Below are 9,173 nucleotides of genomic sequence, written 5' to 3' on the forward strand. Positions count from 1 at the left end.
GGTATAAATGTCCGAATGACGATTTTAAAATTACATTAAACCTTAGGGACCATTTTGTAGCGAAAAAAGGGTGGGGACGAAATCGATTTTCGGCCTCTACGTTGAGACTAAAATTGTACTTAACCCAAAAAAAAATTAGAACGAAGAACATACAGAAAAAATTACTGTAAAAGTTATATGCTTACTTGCATCTTTTTTATAGAAGAAAATGAAAGGTAGAGTTGGTAAAAAAGGAATAAATTTCTCATCTAATTTCTCAACTGTAATCAACATTCCCCAATGTAAATGCAGAAGCTAGAATTTTTTGCTTCACATGAACGTACGTTCAGAGGTGAAAGCAATTCTGGGTTCAGAGTTTCAGAAAGTTGCCAAACATAAAAATGAGACGTTCAAGACACTCAAACGGACTTCTCTTTCCCAACGTGAATCCTAAACACACCCTAAATTGCTAGATTTAATTTACTTTTCTCTCATTCGATGCCTTGATATGTTTGTTTGAGTGATTTAAAGTTTTGAAGGCAAGAATAGCTTGAAAGAAATGAAAAAAAAAAACATGCAAAGTGAAGAATTCATAGCAAAGTGGAGAATTCATGGCGACGCGTATGTGACCCACGCGTACGCATGACAAGCATTACGGGAGCCACGTCAAACTTTTTCGTTGGGTCTGACGGAGGGACTGATCCGTCCAACTTTTAAGAATGTCAGGGACTTAAAAGTATTTTTCAATGGTCAGAGACAAAAATGTCCGCAAAAAAAATGTCAGAGACCTATTTATCTTTTACTCTAAAAATAAATACATAATAATAATATACAATAATCTTTAAATAATAAAATTTATCCTTAAACTAACAAAATATATTTATAATAAACCAAAAGTATTAGGATCACATAAATGTTACACCTTCAATTGTATGAGAAATTTCTCCATTCGAATATAAGATCACATATATGTGTTCAGAAGCCATTTCCACAACAGAAGTTGATGAATCTAAAATTTATGGAAATGGGATTCATGGAGAGGAAGAAAAAGTAGAAGAAGGGTGAATTGGAGATGTGGCATCACTTCTGCTGGAGCGGGGTTTTTATAGCCTAACTTTGGTTCCAATTCGTGTGCAGTACACACTAAGTTGCCTCATCTCATGTGTGCTACAAACAAAATCTGCTGCCCATTGTGTGTGTTCCCCCACCTGAGTTGTTTACTTCGTGTGCAGTATCCGCAATTTTAGGATTGCACACGGATCGGATCGGATCGGATATAACCTAAAATTCTATCCGATCCGCACTGCACTTATCGGATCAGATCGAATACGATATCCGTAATTTTTCAAGCTGGTGCGGTATTTTTATAACCACACTTACTAACCGGCAAGTGCACCGAGTCGTACTAAGTAATACCTTACGTGAGTAAGGGTCGATCCCACGAGGATTGATGGACTAAGCAACAATAGTGTTTGATAGGCTTAGTTAGACAAACAAAAATTGGTGTTGAGATGTAATATAAAAGACATTAAACAATATCAAAAATATTGAAGAAAGGCAAGTAATTAAGATGGGAATAATATATGGAGAAGATAGTTAAGGTTTCAGAGTTATCTATTTGTCCGGATTAAATTTTCTTACTAACTAATTTAATCATGTAGGATTTAGTTTATGGCAAACTATATGTGACTAGACCCTAATTCCTTAGACCTTCCTAGTCTCCTCTAAAATTCATCAACAGCCAATTCCTTGGTCAATTAATTCTAATTAGAGTGTGATAATCAAATTCCAGTTTATATGCCACAAAAACTCTAATTACCCAAAAATAAAAGGATTATATGTCACGTATCCCGTTAAGTCCAAATAATTAAAATTTAGGAGAAAATATTTTCAAGCTGTTGTTCAAGTAAAGAGCTTTTCCAAGTTTTACAGGAACTCAAATAGAAAGAGGGTCATACTTCCGTTCCACCCAAATTCATAAAATAAAGAGCGGAAACAATTCTTAAATATAAATCCATACATAAATTAAAATAGAAAAAGCAATAAAATCAATCCATAGAAATAGACAGAGCTCCTAACCTTAACAGTAGAGGCTTAGTTGCTCATGGAATGTAGAATGTAAATTTGTATAGAATTCCCTAATGGAATCCCCCTAATGGTATATTCTACTAGGAGAGAAGTCTCCCCTTTTTATAACTAATCCTAATTTATTTGAAATCTAATATCTAAAACTAAAAATTAAAATAATATCTTTTCCTAGAATTAAAATTTGAATTTAAATTTGAATTAATTTAAATAATCAAATCTTCAATGGATGGATGGGGACCACTTGAATTGTCCATGCTGCAGCTTCTAATCTGTGTTTTCTGGGCTGGAAACTGGGTCAAAATAGCCCAGAAATCGCCCCCAGCGTTTTTTTCTGCATTTTCTGCATGTGACGCATGTGACGCGTCCGCGTCGTCAACGCGTTCGTGTCATTTGTGCAGATTCCAGTCCACGCATTCGCGTCAGGCACGCAATCGCGTCATTGCGATTTCCTCTATTCCGCGCGGTCGCGTGAGTCATGCGTCCGCGTCGGTATTCGCTGGTCATCTCCTTGGCTTCTTCTCTTTCTCTGCAGAAACTTCATCAAATCCATCCGAATGCTACCTAAAATAAATAAAATTGCACAAAACTCAAAATAGCATCCATGGTGGCTAAAATATAATTAATTCTTAATTAAATTCAATAATTTAGGTGCAAATTCACTAGGAAAATATAGGAAAGATGCTCACGCATCACAACACCAAACTTAAACTGTTGCTTGTCCTCAAGCAACCAAAACTAATATAAGCTTAGGATGTGAATTTGTATGAGAATGAGAGTTCGATTAAGCCCATGTCTCTTCTTACAGTGGGGTTTACAACTGCAATCTTGAATAGTTTTGGCATCTCACTTTATCCTTTGAAGTTCAGAATGATTGGCATCCTTAGAAACTTAGAATTCAGATAGTGTTATTGACTCTCCTAGTTCAGTATGTTGATTCTTGAACACAGCTACTTTATGAGTCTTGGCTGTGACCCTAAGCATTTTGTTTTCCAGTATTACCACCGGATACATAAATGCCACAGACACATAACTGGGTGAACCTTTTCAGATTGTGACTCAGCTTTGCTAGAGTCCCCAGTTAGAGGTGCCCAGAGCTCTTAAGCACACTCTTTTTGCTTTGGATCACGACTTTAACCGCTCAGTCTCAAGCTTTTCACTTGACACCTTCACGCCACAAGCACATGGTTAGGGACAGCTTGATTTAGCCGCTTAGGCCAGGATTTTATTCCTTAGGGCCCTCCTATCCATTAATGCTCAAAGTCTTGGATCCTTTTTACCCTTTGCCTTTTAGTTTAAAGAGTTATTGGCTTTTTCTGCTTGCTTTTTTTCTTTATTTTATTTATTTATTTATTTATTTATTTTTAGCTTTGTGTTTTTCACTGCTTTTTCTTACTTCAAGAATCAATTTTATGATTTTTCAGATTATCAATAACATTTCTCTTTTTCATCATTCTTTCAAGAGCCAACAATTTTAACATTCATAAACTTCACTATAAAAAATATGCACTGTTCAAGCATGCATTCAGAGTCACAGAAAATACCACCATATTTAAGTAAATAAGACTATTCTTCAATATAGACCAACTTTCTCATGCAATATATCACTCCTATATATTATTTATTTAATTTTTTTTTTTTGAATTCAAGTTCAGTGAGTAATACATGAGACATCTTTTTAGAATTAAAGCAATTACGAGAAAACTAAACTAGTTCTAGGATTCTAACTAATAAAAGATCATGCAACAAACAAAGCAAAATAACAGGAAACCGGAACATAACATAAAAAAAAGAGGGGAGGAATAAAAAATGAAAGGAACTCAACCACCTTAATTATCCTAGCGGTCGCTTTATTCTTCAGGTTGTGCTCCTTCGCGAAGATGATTCGCCTCCCTTTGTACTAGAAAACTTATAAGCGCAGCGTCAACACCAAACTTAAAGGTTTGCTTGTCCTCAAGCAAAGAAGAATTGAAAATAGAAGAGACAAATATTAAAAATGAAAGAAAAATTAAAAGGATAAGAGAATAAGAGAGAATTAGGATTGGGAGAGAGAGAAAGAAACTGGGCGGCGCAAGCGACGCGTTCGCGTCAATGACGCGATCGCGTACGTCACGCATCCTTCATAATGACGCGTTAGCGTCAGGCACGCGTCCGCGTGGATGGCCATGTATGCAAATGACGCGGACGCATCGGGCACGCATCCGCGTGACCGAATTTGTGCTTTTAGCATACATCTTGCCTCAAGCCATCACAACTCTCTGCCCAGACACCTTTTATGTCGATTCTTCATGTCACGCGTCCGCGTGAAGTGGCAAAAATCATGAATGACGCAGTCGCGTGAGCCATGCGTCCGCGCGGGCTTGTTTGTGCTAGAGGCATAATTCTTGCGCCACTCCCGCGCAACTCTCTGTTCAAATTTATTTTTCACGCACTCATGATTGACCCGTTCGCATCAATGACGCGATCGCGTCATGTGCCTCTCTTTTTTTTTTTTTTAGCCTGAGGTGTTCGGTTCCTGTGATAAAATAGCTGCATGATCAGAAAATTAGTAAGAACTTAATAAAAAAAAATAAAATAAAATAACTAAGAAAACTACTACTACGAAAAATAGCTAAAGATGAAAAAGAATGATCATACCACGGTGGGTTGTCTCCCACCAAGCACTTTTAGTTAAAGTCCTTAAGTTGGACATGTTGTGAGCTTCCTTGTCATGGTGGCTTGTGCTTGTACTGATCCAGGAATCTCCACCAATGTTTGTTAATCCAATGGCTACCGGGATCCCAAACTAGGCGCATAAAGCCTTTGAGCAAGTTGAAGCAAGTGACAAGGCCCCAAGAGTGTTGATTGTGGGAATGAATTTCAGGGTCCCAAACCTTGCTTTTACACCCGTCTTCTTGTGGATCACCATTGTTCCTACCGGGTGGCAAGCGATCTGAATTCTCACAGAGACATCCAAACATCCTTCTAGACCCATTCAGATTAGCTCTACACCAATTCTTGCACTTCAATTCGGAGCATGCAACCATATTGAACCTTACTTGACGACTCTTACCACTAACCATCTTCCTCTTACTCTTAATGCCACAAAGAGCTCTAAGTTGACCATCCGTCTCCAGTAGTCCATATTCAAGTGAAAAAGTAAAGGTTAAGGGTAGAAATTTTACCCACTTGAATGTTGTATTGGATGGTGATGGCTTTGGAAGAGGTCTTGCAAGCTCTACTCCCTTGTGTTCTACTTTGAATTCTACCACCTCCTTGCAAGCTTCCTCAATTTCAACATCTTCTTCTTGGTAGCTTTCTTTTTTGACTGACTCTTCATTGACCTTGGTCTCAGCGCCAGCTACTTTACCACTTCTCAGTTGAATAACCTTGCAGTCTTCTCTTGGGTTCACCACTGTATCACTTGGAAATGTACTTGCAGACTTCTCAGGTAATTGCTTGCTCATTTGGCCCATTTGCACTTCCAAGTTTCTAATGGAGGCTCTGGTTTCCTGCATAAAACTTATCATCATCTCCCAATTAGAATCTTCCTGGGATTTAGAGTTTGCCTGCTGAGTTGATTGAAACTGGTGGTTATTAAAATTATTCTGTTGAGAACCATCTTGAGAATTATGATTAAAATCTTGTGGCCTCTGAAGTTGCTCTCTCCACCCAAAAATTGGGTGATTTCTCCACCCCTGATTGTAAGTCTTAGAATAGGGATCATTGTTGGGGTTTCTAGGAGCACTCCCCACGTAATTGACTTCTTGAAGAGGATTTTGGGTGTTGATAGCTGAGACTTGCATGCCACCCATCTGTTGAGTAAGTAGATTTAATTGCTGAGTCATAAGCTTGTTTTGGGTAAGAATAGCATTAAAAATTTCTACTTCCATAACACCCTTCTTCTGAGGAGCTTCAATATCTGATGGTGGCTCTTGATATGGGTAGAAATATGATGGTTCTTGGTAGTTGGAACATGGAGCATTGAAGTTTCTTTGGTTTGGACCTTGCCAATCAAAATTTGGGTAGTTTCCCCATTCATAAGGATATGAATCACTACTCGGGTGTGAGTAGTAACCCATATGATCTCTCTCCATTATTTTTTTCTCAGCACAACACACCAAACAGAATTAAACGCACCATGTGGTAAATAGGAAAACAAAGAAGACAGAATAAAATTCTAAAAATTAAAATAAAAAAAATTAAAATAAAACTAACTAGAAAACACCAAACTTAATTTCAGAAATTAAAAAAATATTAGTGCTATTGTAAATATATATATATATATATATAATAAATTTTTTTTAGGTTAAAAATAGAAATAAAATAAAATTTATAAAATATTAAAAAATAAGAAAAATAAAGGGAAGAAACGGAATGAAATTAAAAAGAAAATAAAAATAAAAAAGGAAAATAAAATATAAAAAATAGACGCAGGTTTTGAAAACAAATTTCGAAAGTTAAATGAAGCAGGAAAAATGAAAACGGGGATAGGGGGGGGGGACGAACGAAAAAAAAATGAAAACAAGGGATTTTTTTTTTTTTCGAAAAATAATAAAACAATATTTAAATAAAATTAAATTTAAAACGCCTAATTTAAACAATCAAACTAGGGATGTCAGTGGGGCGGAGGCGGGGGATGCCTCCCTGCTCCCCATCCCCGCCCTCATATTTGCTCCCCATTCCCGCCCCATTCTCCGCCGTGGGGGAATATTGCTCCCCATCCCCATTCCCCACGGGGCCCCATTCCCTGCGGGGACCCCATTCCCCATGTACATAATAGTTCTAACTAATTATTAATTTCCATATGAATAGAGCTACAAGTATCTATCTTATACAAAAACTGCAAGATTTTATACAAAAAGTTTAAATGACACGATGGTGACTTCTTTCGAAATAACGCAATGGGGATGCAACGACGAGCCAAAGGACAAAGTAGTAGACGAGGTGGGAGACGCGGCAACAGAGAGGAGAATGGACACGACGGCAGAGTTACAAAAAGGAACGCCGCAAAAAGAAATTACGACGCGGTAAGGGTGATGGCACAGTGAGGTGTGACGATGCGGTGAGAAGGGTGACGAGGGAGTGGCTGCAGAGAGGTTGGATGAAGTATGTACTGCCTTAGGAATCTCTGAATTGAAGAAGGGTTATGCAAATAAAGATTAGGAGTTTTGGATTTCTATATATATGTGTGTGAGAAATGTCTAAAAAACATATATGAGAAATAAACTATTAAAAATAATTCAAGGAATTCATAAATTTCGGGGAATAGCGGGGACGGGGCGGGATCCCCGCTCGGGTCCCCGCGCCTGCTTCGGGGGAATTTTGTCCCCCATCCCCATCCCCGCAGGGAAAATTCTCCACAATCGGATCCCCATTCGGGGCAATCCCCGCAGGGATCCCCGCGTCTCGGAGAATTTTGCCATCCCTATAATCAAACAACTAATAGTTGTTAGTCACAAAAAAAAACAACTAATAGTTGTTAATCACAGTCAATCCCCGGCAATGGCGCCAAAAACTTGGTGCGGTATTTTTATAACCACACTTACTAACCGGCAAGTGCACCGGGTCGTACCAAGTAATACCTTACGTGAGTAAGGGTCGATCCCACGAGGATTGATGGACTAAGCAACAATAGTGTTTGATAGGCTTAGTTAGACAAACAAAAATTGGTGTTGAGATGTAATATAAAAGACATTAAATAATATAAAAAATATTAAAGAAAGGCAAGTAATTAAGATGGGAATAATATATGGAGAAGATAGTTAAGGTTTCAGAGTTATCTATTTGTCCGGATTAAATTTTCTTACTAACTAATTTAATCATGTAGGATTTAATTTATGGCAAACTATATGTGACTAGACCCTAATTCCTTAGACCTTTCTAGTCTCCTCTAAAATTCATCAATAGCCAATTCCTTGGTCAATTAATTCCAATTAGAGTGTGATAATCAAATTCCAGTTTATATGCCACAAAAACTCTAATTACCCAAAAATAAAAGGATTATATGTCACGTATTCCGTTAAGTCCAAATAATTAAAATTTAGGAGAAAATGTTTTCAAGCTGTTGTTCAAGTAAAGAGCTTTTCCAAGTTTTACAGGAACTCAAATAGAAAGAGGGTCATACTTCCGTTCCACCCAAATTCATAAAATAAAGAGCGAAAACAATTCTTAAATATAAATCCATACATAAATTAAAATAGAAAAAGCAATAAAATCAATCCATAGAAATAGACAGAGCTCCTAACCTTAACAGTAGAGGCTTAGTTGCTCATGGAATGTAGAATGTAAATTTGTATAGAATTCCCTAATGGAATCCCCCTAATGGTATATTCTACTAGGAGAGAAGTCTCCCCTTTTTATAACTAATCCTAATTGATTTGAAATCTAATATCTAAAACTAAAAATTAAAATAATATCTTTTCCTAGAATTAAAATTTGAATTAATTTAAATAATCAAATCTTCAATGGATGGATGGGACCACTTGAATTGTCCATGCTGCAGCTTCTAATCTGTGTTTTCTGGGCTGGAAACTGGGTCAAAATAGCCCAGAAATCGCCCCCAGCGTTTTTTTCTGCATTTTCTGCACGTGACGCATGTGACGCGTCCACGTCGTCCACGCGTTCGCGTCATTTGTGCAGATTCCAGTCCACGCATTCGCGTCAGGCACGCGATCGCGTCATTGCGATTTCCTCTATTCCGCGCGGTCGCGTGAGCCATGCGTCCGCGTCGGTATTCGCTGGTCATCTCCTTGGCTTCTTCTCTTTCTCTGCAGAAACTTCATCAAATCCATCCGAATGCTACCTAAAATAAATAAAATTGCACAAAACTCAAAATAGCATCCATAGTGGCTAAAATATAATTAATTCTTAATTAAATTCAACAATTTAGGTGCAAATTCACTAGGAAAATATAGGAAAGATGCTCACGCATCACAAGCCAGATCCGATCCGATCCGCAAGTATGCGGATCGGATCGAATCGGATATCGGGTATATCCGCATAATTAAAAAAAATGTTTTCAAATTCCATTTGGCTATTTTTACAAAAAAAAAAATTCATTTTTCCACCTGTTTAAGCATATTTAATTCTAAAATATTATCAATAAAAGTTCTCTTGAATAACAAAAA

This window comes from Arachis hypogaea, chromosome 18 (assembly GCF_003086295.3).
Source record: "Arachis hypogaea cultivar Tifrunner chromosome 18, arahy.Tifrunner.gnm2.J5K5, whole genome shotgun sequence".
NCBI classification, from domain to species: domain Eukaryota; kingdom Viridiplantae; phylum Streptophyta; class Magnoliopsida; order Fabales; family Fabaceae; genus Arachis; species Arachis hypogaea.